The sequence below is a fragment of the Dromaius novaehollandiae genome, chromosome Z (assembly GCF_036370855.1).
Source record: "Dromaius novaehollandiae isolate bDroNov1 chromosome Z, bDroNov1.hap1, whole genome shotgun sequence".
NCBI lineage: Eukaryota > Metazoa > Chordata > Aves > Casuariiformes > Dromaiidae > Dromaius > Dromaius novaehollandiae.
In genome coordinates this window covers 82,831,262-82,845,233 of record NC_088132.1, presented here as the reverse complement: position 1 = coordinate 82,845,233, position 13,972 = coordinate 82,831,262, and the positions used below count along the sequence as shown (strand labels likewise).

Genomic DNA, 13,972 nt, shown 5'->3' with positions numbered 1-13,972 from the left:
AGATAATTCCGCCAAAAATGGTTACCTGAACAGTATAAATAGATTCTAGAAACATATGCATCTGTAACACTAGGCTATCTTAAATAATTAAAATCAAATATATTATTGACTTATGTATGTGAAAGTAACATTACTGAGCTTCCACACCAGTGCCTTTATTTCATTTACATTTATCCTACGGGTAGTAAAGCAGAGTAAAAACAATACCGACTCAGTCTATTCCACTATTCTCAGATCAACTACTAAATTCTGTCCCTCAAAATAGCAATCATTTTAGTAACATCACCAGAAAATGGAGACCCAGGTTAATGCCCAGAATCTTCTGCAAAAACTATGAAAACCTACTGCTAGTTAGCAGCTCCAGGAGAGCACTCCCATTTAGGCAAGCAAGGTGCTCCTGGTCAAGCTGACACTAAACAAAATTAAGCAAAGTATAAAAAGCAGACGAGAGATCTCACCCAAAGGGATTATCAATGGATTATGGAACAGAAAATTAATATTCCACCTTGTTTGCCAGCATCCCTTCAGCTGCACCAGCAAAGTAATATTATAAGCTAGCATGGCTTAAGAGCAAGTGCTTATGTGCGCCAAAAACCAAGGGTAACAAAAACAGTGCGAGGCATGACTTCCAAATATTTGCAGCAACTCTTCACACAGCGTACTAGGTATATAAGAGATACCACCACTTGGCAGGCCTCACACAAGGCCTTAGAAGTGCTGAGATAGGCCTTAGAAGTGCTGAGATATGCTTCAACAAAGGGGATCCTTTGGCACTCTTAAACAAAAAAGTGTGCAGAGACATACATATATATATATATATGTATATATATATGTACATACATGCGTACACACACACTCCAAAGAGAGTACAGGAGTTTTATTAGGAGAAAATCAAGGTTTTCTGCTTTTTGCGATTAGAAAAAAAACCACATGGACTTGATTTCCTTGCTTTTACAGAGGTCTTGTTACAGTAATAGACAACTGAAGTCAAAGCTCAGAGATCTAAGTGCAAGGGCTGTTAAAAATATGAAGAGTTTCATCTAAACATCTGTCAACATGCCGAGGCTATTCGGCCAAACAAATTTTAAAACTTATCTGAAAATCCCTTCCTCTAGTGTGTTTGAAATTTGCTGAGAAGTTACAAAATCAGATTTCTGAAAAGAACTTTCAAGTTCTTTCCTATATATTAATAAGAAGCCCACATGAACACTTCTTAACATTTGCAAGTCACTATCTTCCCTCTCTCCTCCCACAAAACATAATCCACTTCGTCTTTTCAAAACTTTGCACAGCTATCAGAAGCCACACTTTACAACTTGGGCAGAACAACTAACTGTTTACCCAAAACAAGAAAAGGAAATAGTATGCTTACACAAGAAAAACCAGGCTGCTGTGGATGAAACTGGAAGTCAGGGACATAACGCAGAGGAACATGATACAGGCAACCAGCAATCCAGCAGCTTGGGCAAGACGGTTAATCCGGGCCCAGTGCTGATACGATACACTACCCTATTCATTTACAGTAGGGTTTAAGCCAATCACAGCTGCTGAGGGATCAAATTCACCAAGAAACTCAGTCTAAAAATGTGACAGTCCAAATGCTACTGGATAATTACTTTAAGATATGGGCAAAGGGCCAAAAGCCCCTCCGTACCACTTTCTTAACATATATTTTATTTGTAAGTTTCCATGATAAACTAGGCATTTTCCAAACAAGAGACAACTTGAGACACTCCCAAGATTTCAGTTCTTTAAGGACCAATCACACAAGAACCAGTGTGATTAGGAGGGATCAAGTCAAAAATTTTAGCATCTTAGCTTTTAAAACAAAATGTTAATTGCTGTATTTAAATAGAAAATGCCAAGAAGTATAGTACAACCTTAGCGCAGCAGGACAAATAGTTTCTGCAGGTGTCGGGACAGCAGTGAGCCTTTGGAAAGCTTCTGATGCAGAAAGGGAAATAGCCTTGCAGATTAGTTCAGAAAAGAGGTTCCATATAACGACTGTGTATTGAAGGTCCAAAAACGCTCAAGGGGAAGGCAGATAAACATGCCAAATGGTGGAGGCTGGGGATGGGGCAGAATACACTGAGAAGTCAAAAGTGAATAAAGAACGCAAGACGGATTTGCAACGGCATGCACAAGAAGTCCGAAATAAACAGTTGTGATAGAAATCCAACTGGTCTGCAGTGTTAAAAACCAAAGAGAAAGATTTTTACATATGCTTAATATCAGATGACACATTCAGGGCTCTAACTCTTGTTTCTACAGGAAGTCTTTATGCAGCAAAGCTGAGAGAGGTCAGGGATCTTGTAGTACAAATTGATCAGAAGAAAGTCATGTGTCACCTCAGCTTTTGTATTTTGCTTTAGAACATTTCAAGTAATATGAACACAGATGTTTAAGCAGCAGTTAAAGAAAAATATCGTATGGTGCACTGAAATACACAACTGAAAATTTTTCATACTGGTGTATCATTATGAGTGCAGGTGTTACAAGCGTGTAATGGGATGATAAAGACGACAATGTCAGGCAACCAAGTGCGTCTGATGGTATTCACCATGTGCAATACACCATTTCTATTTATACTATGAACCTTAAGATAATTTTGCCATTATCCATTGTAATATACTGCAGAATAGTCTAAGCAAGTCAGCAAGTTTGTGGGCAGATTATTCTTTGTGATGCACCATAACTTAAGTAGTCATTACTACTATGGTCAGAGTAGTACTACTACTATCAGAGTACATACTGTCTGAGCTTTAAAGTAAAAAATAAAGACACAGACATTTATCATTTATATTGTGGTAGCAAAGACAGGCTACAGCCAGATCAGGACCTATGGTGCTGTGCACTGTCAAATGTGGAGATGTACGGCCTCTAACTCTGGGCAGTGATACGCTGAAAGAGTCAATTAATGAGAAAAACATCCTGATGATCAAAAACAAATTTCTAAGTTGCAAATATGAAGGCAGCTGTTTGAGGAAAATATTTAAGAAAAAATAAGAACGAGCGGTTTGAAGCTGCCACTGATGCTACGGGAGCTGGATTTATCAGCAACAACAATCCCAGTCACGGATTTCCAACATTTTTATACCATGCAGTAACACAATGCTAACAAACTGGCTCATCAGAATAGTGTACAAATTGACATCTTGCTGGAACATTTCGCATGGATAAAGGACACAAAATCTTGCATAAGCACTTGCCTCCAAAATTAGATACACACAAAGAAGTCAGAAGCAGCATATGTATTTGATAGTTTTTAAACACCAAAACATTACTATAGAGTTTTGCTGTTTAATAATGCAGTAGTAGAAGTTTTATGATAAACATGATAAAGAAAAATACATAAACCAATAAAACAAAAGACAGTTCATGATTTGATGAAGATATGAGTAAGTGAACTGACTGCAGATACTTTACAGAACATTAGACTATTATCTACTTGTCCAAAGGGTGAACAATACCAGAATGTTTTTAGACATAAGAATAATTAGTATTAAAGAGCAAAAGAAACAGCACTAAGCAGGAACTACACTACCTTCCTGTTCTTTACAGGAACAACTAACATTAGCCAGAATACTATTTTGTTCATGTGTTTGAATCATCAATATCAATTCTGCTCATCTCACTGTCAGTAGATAAAAAAATTAAGGTATATTACACCATAAAAGGAACTAGTGAAGAGTTTTAATATGAAATAGTTGCTGCTTAGAGTTGCCTGAAAATTATTCCACATTAACAAGTGTGAGCAATTATTTGTTTGTGGAAGGAACTAATCTGATGTTTTAGCTGCCCAACTGTAGCTCTCAGCCTGTTGACTCGCCCCAGCTTCCACCTCTGCACTTCAACTGCTTTCAAAAGCATTTTACAAACGCTACAGACTGACCCTCTAAGTGGAGCACAGTAAGCATTTCTGCTGCACACGGTTCCACTTTTTTCACCATCTTCAAGATACTAATACAACAGCAAAAAAGCCCCCAAATCCTTTTTTTGTCTTTGAATCTGACTGCACCGGGGGGGGGGGGGGGGGGGGGGCAGGACACTATGATATAGCTAGTAATACCATGCTGGTACGACTACATAAACACACATTTATAATCCTAGAAAGCTACATTTTTCATTTCAGTTTCCCTTCCCTCCCTATCTTTTCATTTTTGAGAAAGCATGCAGATCAAAAACTCCTTTTTTCAATACAGGCTTCTGCACGGCCAGAGAAGGAAGACCACGCACTGCACCAGGAGCCTGGAAAGGGCAGTAAATTCTTCCAGCGTAACATACAATTGGATCTATTTCAGCAACACAGATCTAGTCACCGAGACTCGCGCTACATCACAACTGAGAAGCCACTCGTCATGCCTGACCTAGCAAGAGGTCCGTTTACGGAAGGGACACTAGTGCATAAGGAGAGGATGAAAACTTTGGAAAGGAAGGAGAAAACACGCTTAGAAAGCCACACGCTGTGGAACTGCTTGCCACAGAGGGACAGAACGAGCCCAAACTGAACCTTTTTCCGGGACATTCTGCAAGACCCATCTTTTTGCAGAAATCCTCCTTCAATAAGGACAAAAAGCAATCTGTCAAAACCTCACAATCAGAGGAAACAATTGTGGCTAAACCAAGCAATAAAAGGAAGAGTCAAACCTTGCTCAGGCGAAAGTGGTGTGATTTTTCGTTTGTACGTAATGTTTCCATACCCGAGCAATAGGTGTATTAGATAACATCTGTTCTTTATTGTAATCTGCACAGGGATAATGTTCTCTGCATTTGTTCAAGCTTAAAAAAAAAAAAATCACCTCTGGGCAAAGCAAGCATGGAAAATTCCAGCCCCAACCAAAAGTAGAGTTTTTCACAAGGTTAACAACATATGAAAACAGTCCTAGAATTCCAATAGGACCTTAACAACAGCCCGGTGAAGGCTGTTCCTCAACAGCACCACCGAACAAGCTGCTCCAAGAACCTTTGTTCTCCCCTAGATAAGTTGATACATCTCAAAACCCACACGCCTATTGTGTTAGTTGTAATTGAATGCATTATGCAGAGAGTCATCTACTTAAAAAAAAAAAGGAATTCTAATCAGTTTGAGACATTTGCTGCTTTTCTTTAGACTTCAGTTCTTTGAAATAGTTTCTATATCAACATTAAATATGCATGCTTATGCAGCAAATAAATCAAAAGAGGTTGGCGAATGCAAAGTGAGTAGAACTCCTTCCAGTAGTAATCTGGCCGAGATAAGATGAGGGCCAGAAGGACAAGTTGCCTACTTATCGTGACACTGGAGTAGGAAAACACGTTTGATTTTATAACACAATTAAGCTATTTTAACCAACTTACATAAAGTGATCTGTATTACTGAACCAAGTAACAAAACTACAGGACTTTTATAATTTAAAATGTGACAGCCTGTTGACAGTGGCACACCATTCTTAACCAAGATAATTTGAGAGGTGGTGGTAAAAGACACCACGATCCTAGTCCGACTGTGTGCGTTTGACAATAATCGGTTTGCAGTAGTACAATTTGGGCTCTAAATAATAATACATCTAACCCGCAACCAGATTACCCCATAAATCAACCAACCTTCAGCAGTAAATCCTGTAGGGCTCAACTATGCAACCAGTCACAAACCTCCCCAAAAAAACCCACGCCCCCAGAAATGGGGAAGGAAGAAGAACAGTAAGGGAAGAGTAATCTTTAATTAATCTCCCGTACCGAGCAGCCCAGGGCCAGCTCGGAAGAAGCTAAGCGCGGAGTTCGCTGTTACACTAAGTAACATGGCAGATTTCGAAGAACTGGACACGACGCAGCTCGCACAAAAACACACGGCGTGCCTGATGCACGGGGGAGAGCGTGAGGAAAGTGGTCTGCGGGAGAGGCGCGGCGGAGAAAAGTTTAACCGGGGACAGACCGGCAGGAAAGTCTCCGAGAGGCCACCAAAAAAAAAAAAAGAAAGAAAGAAAAAAGGGGAAGGGGGAGGGGGAAATGGAGGATTATGTTTTCTTTTCGGAAAGCGGGGGAGGCGGGGAAGGCCCCGGGCGGGGGGGGACGGCGCGGAGGGCGGCCGGTCCGCGGAGCCCCCGCGGGGGGCGTGTGCGCGGCCCCGGCCGGCCCGGGCAGCGGCGGCGCCGCCCCCCACCCGCGGAGGGCCCGCGGCGGCGGGGAGGGGGCGCTGCGGGCGCGGAGGGAGGGAAGGAGGGAAGGAGGGAGCGGGCGGGCGGCCTCGGCGGCGGGCGGGCGGCAGCCGAGAGCGGATGTTACCTGGGCCGCGGGCGGCGGCGGAGCGGCCGCTCTCCGGGCGCGGCCTGCGGCTGCGGTGAGGGGCGGCGGCGGGGGAGGGGGGCCCTTCCCTCGCCTCCTGCCGGCCCCGGAGCGGCGGAGCGGGGCCAGGCCTCCGCCCCCCCGCCCTCCCCTCCCCGGGCTGCGGCCGGGCCCGCGGGGCGGCGCGGCGGCGCTCACAGGCCGGCGGCGCGGGGGAGGGGAGGATCCGGCCGCCCCGCTACGGCCGCCCCCGTCGCCGCCGCCTTGTTGTTGTTGTTGCCGCCGCTCCTGTCGCTCGCGCTCCGGGGCCGCCGCCGACACGTCCAGCCGCCGCCGCGCATGCGCGACATCCGGGTAACACCCCCCCCCCCGGCCGCCGCCGCCGCCGCCACCACAGCGGAGCGCTTCCTCGCCGCCGCCGCCGCCCCCCCTCTCCGCGCGCTGCCACCCCGGCCGCACCGCGCCTGCGCGCCGGGCCGGCCCCGCGGTTGCCGCGCCGCCCAGCGGTTCCGAGCGGGGCGGGGGGGCGCGCGGGCGCGCGCCGAGGTTTAGTTGTGTGGTTGGCGTCCGCCGGCGGTGCGCGGGGCGGGCTGGGGAAGTCCCGGCGCTGCGCCGCGCTGAGGGCGCTTCGAGGGGGGAGCGGGGGCTGCGCGGGGTTGGTGGGGTTGAGCGCTTCGGAGCCCGGCGAGCTGCGGGCTCAGTGGGGATGTCCCCGCACCAGCCGTCCCCTCCTCACACCGACGGCCACTCCTCACACCAACCGTCCCCTCACACCAACCGCCACTCCTCACACCAACCGTCCCCTCACACCAACCGCCACTCCTCACACCAACCGCCACTCCTCACACCAACCGTCCCCTCACACCAACCGCCACTCCTCACACCAACCGTCCCCTCACACCAACCGTCCCCTCACACCAACCGCCACTCCTCACACCAACCACCACTCCTCACACCAACCGTCCCCTCACACCAACCGCCACTCCTCACACCAACCGCCACTCCTCACACCAACCGTCCCCTCACACCAACCGTCCCCTCACACCAAGCGCCACTCCTCACACCAACCGTCCCAGCCTCATACACCAACTGTCATCTCTCCCCCCACCAGCTGCCACCCAGTCACAGACTTGGAGAATTTTAGTACATCAGCTGCAAAATCCGCAGATCCCCCTCGGAAAGGGGGCAGAAGTTACCAGCTCGCCGATGCCCGAGGTTTCTGTGAAAGCAGGAAACGTGCTGAATTACAGTTTCCACTTGATTCTTGGAAGCGGGTCATACCGCAGGCGAAAAGGGCCAGAGAGCCACAGAAGATGGCAATCGGCTCTACCCGTTCTGCCCCAAACTCAGATCAGCCTCGCCTCAATCATCTGGGCGAGAAACACTCATGGCATTTTCAAACAGTGCCTAACAGAAACGCAGCCACGCTAATCTCATGGGATGAAGTAACAGCCTCCAACCACCCCCCATCGGGCTCTCCTTGCTCATCCCTGGGACACCGTGGTGATTTTGCCGTTCCCCGAGGGCTGTGCCTTTCCTCGTGCCAGCTGTGTTGAAGCAACGTGCCAGCGGCACGGCCGTGCCCGGCTCGGCAGCGGTGAAGCCCCAACCTGCCTCCTCCGGCCTCCCCGCCGAGCCCTGCATCCGGCAGGAAAAGCGTTTTGGCAGGAAAAACGCCGAACAGCGTTTCGGCGCAGCCCTCCCACGTTCAGCCGAGCCTGGATGTCGTCCACCGCGGCTCGTTCCCGAGACCCGCGATGCCCGGATGACTCAGTGGTGAACCTAGCGCAGAAGGACCAGGCACGGCACAGGGTGCGAGAAATGAGCATCCCGGCAGGTTAATCATCTCGCTGTGTTTCACCAACACCTACGGAAAACAGCATCAAACACCATTAATCATAACAGTCCCATTTCTTTCTGGTCTCCTAATGAGTTCCTCGAGCCGACAGCTCTTTTTGTTACCCTACGGAAAACTCTTTTTTTGAATACCCGACCTGGGAGCTGTTGCTGACACCGGCAAATTAGCCGGAATGAGTGCACCCAAGCCAAGTAATTAGTTTCTGCAGATTAAAATGGGGTTTGGTTTTGGTATACAGTCCACAAAGGGAGCAAGTGCTGAACAGTGTCGTCCCCCGCTAGCTGTCTAGTTTATTCTGCCTCATGTAAGTTGTGCTCACAAAACTGCTCACCCCTAGGTACCGGTTAGATGACTCCTGTTAGGTAGGAAGACTGTGTTTTAAGAGTTTTGTGAGCAGGCATAATATATTAAATCATAAGCAACTTATCTCTACACCATGCTGTGCCTAGACTGGGTGGAAGACAGACATTTCTGGTGGTCAAAGGGGGGTCCTGAAGATTGTCATTGGCCACAAGCTTTCAACTGGTATTAGACAAAACAGCTTCTTTAGGGACTGAGGCTGACTTTCTGCCAACCACGGCTGCCTACTCCCGCTCCCGCGCTGTCCCCCTCCTGCAGCTGCGTGATGAACGGCATCAGGAAATCGATCCGGCTGAGAGCAACCGTTTCTGCTTGCCAAGTTAGTTTTCAGCTGGAACAGTTCCCTGATAAAGCTCGTTGCAGAGCCACACAGAGGCCTGTGCCAGCACAAGCGGGAGGACAGAGCAAGCACAGGGACAAATATCCAGGGCAGAAGATGGCATAGTTATTTATTCTGGTGGCAGTTTCAAGTGTGTGGTGAATTACACACTAATACACTGAATATCCTTACTTCAGGCACAACCTAAGTCTTAAGCTGAGCAGCTCTGCTAAAAGCAAACCAGAGTTATGTTTTTCTCTATGGAGTGAGGCCCAGATTCAGTTGTGGCAGGTGGGACTGCTAATCACACAACACTCAAATGGAGAAACCCTTGAAGCAGATGCACAGTGGGGAGTTACACTACGGTTATATTTGTCGAAAGTACCGCTTAAACCATACCTGCCACAAGTCTTCTGTTTAATCCAGCGTGGTGGTTCTCAGACCATCAACCAGCTGTGTTAGGGATGTGGGGGCTGGAGCTGGGCCAAAACATCTCGTTTCGAAAGCGTGAGGTGCCAGCTTGGCTGCAGGAGGGGAGCTGGAGGAACAAGCATCCTGCTTGGCTGAGCACCCACAGCGCTTGTGGTGGTCCGCCAGGAAGGGACAGCAGAGAAACAAACCCAGATCCCTGCGTCCATGGCCAGCGCAGGAACTGCTTTTCCTGTTCTTCCTCACCTGGCTTAGGAAAAATAAGCTCTTCGAAGAATTCAGCTCAAAAGATTCTTTTTTTTTTCCATTTTGTTTAACTAGAAGCCTACGTCTCTCTACCCTCATGTTGCTGAACCACTGGTAGAATACATAATAGAAGCAGAAAGGTGTATGAAAGATGATATCCACTGCAAACCACTTTTTTTTTGGCTAAAAAAGTGGGGTGTTTTGCAAGCTGTTAGTATGTATTATCACAGCTACTCTAGTAAGAAGCAGTATATTATGGAAATTTTTAGAAATTAATAATGTGATTTAAGGGAAGTGATTTGCTATATTGCCACCCTCTAGTGCAATTTCCCGCTCACGTGACTAAGCCATTTATAGTCACTTCCACATCCTGAAGAAGCATACTGATTAAATACTGATGAAAAGTATTGTATAACATTACTATATTCGTTATGTTTTCTTGGAGCGATGTAATTTTGGCCTCTTCACAGCATGCAGAAGACCACGATTTGCCGAGTGAATTGCAAATTATCTATTTCTGAAGTACGTTTTCTTAGAAACTAACATTGTGAGTGGGAGATGACAGCAGAAGTTCAAAGGAGAAAATGTCTCCTGATGGAGGTGTGCAATAGTTGTGGACTGCAGTGCAAAAAAATCCCCCCACATGCTTGCCTGTGAGCTCTCACTGCTTCTGCCAGCCTGTGCTCTTGTACTGTAGACTCCTAAGGAGGTAAATGATCTCAATTTGCTGACAAAGACTGTTTCAGTGCTAGTTATGCACGAGTGCTTCCCCTCCCTCTCCAAGGTATGTCACTATAATCATTCTAAAAAATCATTAAACGTTTTGCAATTTGTAAACACAATCTATTCCCCCTTCTACTTCTTCTCTGGGAGAACCAGCTGCAAGCCCACTCATCCGGAGAGATAATTTGTTCAAATACATGGATGAAAGCTTCAAAATGTTAATGCTGAACACCAAGCACTGTGAAAGAAGCAGTATAATTTACAGAATTCACATTGATTGTATAATGGCAAATAATAAGTCTAAATATAACTCGTTACATCTCTTTCCATTTATAATACCGCTAGTTTGTTTTCAAGGCACACTGTGAGCCAGAGCCCCATCTAAGATGTTGGAGGAGGTGATGCAGTGAATTGCTGCTGCAGGACACTGTGTTTTAGACATCTTTTCAATGGACAGTGATCATCCTATGCAAAATTGTGTTTTTAACAGTGTAGATGAAAGACAAGTGGGTGTTGGGAGATTCCAGCCAATCTTTCACGATATTATAGCAAGCAGGTGCGAACAAGTTAAGGCATAAACCCCTCAGGTTCTTTAAATTCAGAAGTATGACATAAAATTGCACATTCTTCAGTGTGTGTAGTGTTCAAGACTCTTATTTTTCAAACTAACCTGGCATTTCCATCATACTGTTTCACATACACACGAGTCACTTGCATTCAGTTACTCAGCTGAATGTTATTCCTTTGATGCGCCCTGAGGTTTTGCTGTTGCTGATCATCACACTCATTTCCCTGGCCTCATTCTTTACAAACAAGATATTGCAGTTCCATTATTTAATATTATGATTTATATAAATACGATTCTGTAGGATCAGTGCCATATTAAGATCTGAAAGTATCTGAATTAAGTATCTTAAAATTGCTGAATGTATAACAACATATGTGCTAACGCAGGTTCTTCCTAAACTCAAGATTAACCAAAGCAGACAGAAAGATCTGAGGTAGTGAGACTTGACTTGGTGCTTCAAGCTGATGAGGTAAATATTTGTGTTTATACATAGGACTATTTAAGTGCACAAAGCAATTGTAATAATATCCATACCTGACAGGTGGAGAAACTGAAACGTGGGATTTCAGTGACGTGCCCAATAAGCCGTTCCTGCCAGAGCCACTGTAGGATCTCAGCTGCATCAAGTTTCATCTGAGCCTGCAGATGTTCCAGCAGCATCGCTGGACACGGCAGCCGTTGGAGGTGCACGGCAAAATCACGTAACACACTGCGCCAGCACGTGAATGAAGGATTCGGCTGAATCTGCAAGGAAGAGTTGTAAGTAGACTGTAATTAACTACCAGGCAGAAACTTCACCAGGAAAGATGCTGAGCTAGTATCTCATTTTTGTAGAAAGTAGAACATCTGTAGGAACAACTAGTACTAGGAAGGACGTTTGTAGGCTATTAAGCCAAATTTGAAAGCCTGCAGAAATACCATGTCCAACAAAATGGTACTTTTCCAGCTACCAAAACTCCCTTGAACTTAAACTTATTTTTGAAATATAAAATACCAGTAGTAGTCAGATCAATTTAACATGCTATATTTCAGCATTCCTCCCCCACCCGAAAATGTTACTTTGATCAAACTTCTGTAACTTGTTTTATCTCAAGATCCTAATCAATATATTTTTATTATTAATAAAAAATGCATTAAGTTGTTTAGTGACTACATGCCAAACCACTGATTTCAGTCAGTCCTATCATCTTGCCAGAAATTAGATTTATAGAATGAAAACATACTAGGTAAATAATTAATATATTTCTCCTTATAAATGAACATAATTCAGTAATAGAAAATTATTTTAAAAGTCTGTTTAAAAAAAAGCTTTTAAATGAAGATTATGTATCCAGCTTCTTCAGCATGGATGGACAAATAGTCACATATGTGGTTTGGATAGTAGTTATCAAAAATTGAACCACCTCTAACATCAAAAATCCCTTTCCACAGCTGGATTTAGAGCCCAGACTTGATCACAGGCTGTATAGGAGATCCGTTGAAAGCCGAATCTATCCCCTACAAATACTGTACCACTCTTGGAATAGCTAAATATTTTTGAGCTTCAGGTTATCAATTCATGAGCTTTTTTTGCAAGTTCTTGCAGATCCCAACAGACAAAAGATTTAGCCTAATTCTCTTTGATCAAAGTTCATCAATTCAGCTAGCAACTATATATAAAACTACATAACATCTGTGGTGTTAAAAAAATCTTCAGGTATTATTTCTTCCCTCCTCCTCTTTCCCATAATATAATAAGCTTCTTTTAAAGCCCCTCTGCTGGTACCAGCTGAAAAGGAAGCAAACTAGAGGAAACCTTCAAGCAGAAGTAAAAAAATAAGCTTTTAAAGCTCAAAAATCTTTACTTATATATAAATAATCAGAATTTCTTAAAACCTTCCATTGTCCCCAAAGTCTCCTGACCTTGATGGCAGGCGTACATCTCCACAGTATCATTTTCAGAAACAAAAGCACACAACGTTTTATTTCTTTAGCTCAACAAGAGTCCTTTTGCATTTTGGCATGAGAGAGTTGTGAAGGTAGTCATGCCAGATATTTTCTAATTTTCTCACTCAGAGAAGGAGGAGAGGAGAGGGAAGGATCAGAAAAGCAGAATTCCTCCCTGCTTTCCCCTTTCTCTCCCCCACAGATAGCTAGGCACCATAAAAATCCCTATTTTTGTATTACACAACCCTCACAGGACCAAACACAGGACGAGACAAAAGAACCCACCTGCAGTGCCAGGCTAACAGGAGCAGCCCTTAAGTCATTTTGATTTAGGAGCTGAGGGTAACTCACGTTCTACAGGATTAGACCTTTAATTAGGTCTCCTCATTTGCTGAAACGCCAAATCCACAAGCTATTGTTGCACATCAGCCAGCAGCAGCCAGTTACTTGACAGGAGTACTAAATGCTAGAGACTATTTTACTTGGCCTAAAACTCTTAAAGGACAGGAAATGTTACCTGAGCCTCTGAGGGCAGCTTGTGCTATTCAAAGGGCAATTTGCACAGCTGGAAATTTTAATCTGTGCTATTCAATATTTGCCTGTGTACGGGAGAAATTCATCCTTTGTACCTTGACATGCCTATTAAGATTAAAATGAGAATACTGACTTCTGAGCTGCACAGGTTCTCATGTCTTTTTTTTCTCTCCAGGGTGAAGTATTTTTAACTTTGAATGCGTTTAAAAGCAAAACTAAAAAGGGAAATCAAGGATCTCAAATATCTCTCCACTTGAGAAGCTGTGCAAATAAAAGAGATTGCCCAAACCTCCATCTGTAACCCTAACAAGCTTTCTAGTATATTATCACATTACTTACTTGCTGTCAAACAAAATATTTTCAGACAGATATGCCTGACCTCAAAGGAGTTTTGTTCTCCAATAATTAACATATGCTTAATGGAAAGAGGAACCCATTAATAGAGAAAATAGGCATTTTATGGTCCAAATTCTTCTGTCCTTACTGGCACACACAATTCCACTCACTTAATTCAAGTCTCATTAGTGGTCATTTTTTAAAGATAATTTGGTATCCAGCTTTATGTACAGAAAAGAGAAAAGGGGAACATAGGAAGTAGAGCTACATGGGTCTGACAAAAATAGGAAATTGTAATTTGATTGCAATTACTAAGAGAAATTAAATCCAAAATAAATATAGGCATTTCACATAACTTCAGTGCTAAATAGGCCTTTGTTCAAAAGCATACACAAAAGAAACTGTCTTTAAA

The 13,972-nt window shown here is 44.6% G+C and overlaps 1 protein-coding gene and 1 long non-coding RNA gene across 4 annotated transcripts in view; both read right to left on the bottom strand.

Annotated features, from left to right (window-relative positions):
* The window catches only part of LOC135324833 (mothers against decapentaplegic homolog 4), a 29,670-nt gene extending 22,949 nt beyond the window's left edge, over positions 1 to 6,721 (bottom strand). The window contains exon 1 of one of the 3 annotated variants that reach the window (XM_064501798.1): positions 6,262 to 6,721. The gene's annotated coding sequence lies outside the window, so the exon portion shown is untranslated. The remainder of the gene's footprint in view (positions 1 to 6,261) is intronic. The other 2 variants (XM_064501800.1, XM_064501799.1) reach the window with 2 other exon arrangements.
* Positions 6,722 to 7,383: 662 nt separating this feature from the next.
* LOC135324880 (uncharacterized) lies at positions 7,384 to 13,106 on the bottom strand. Its single transcript, XR_010386112.1, has 3 exons — positions 12,976 to 13,106; positions 11,299 to 11,508; positions 7,384 to 8,128 (listed from the first exon to the last, which is right to left on the bottom strand). It is a non-coding gene; the product is annotated as an uncharacterized LOC135324880 (long non-coding RNA).
* Positions 13,107 to 13,972: the final 866 nt, after the last annotated feature.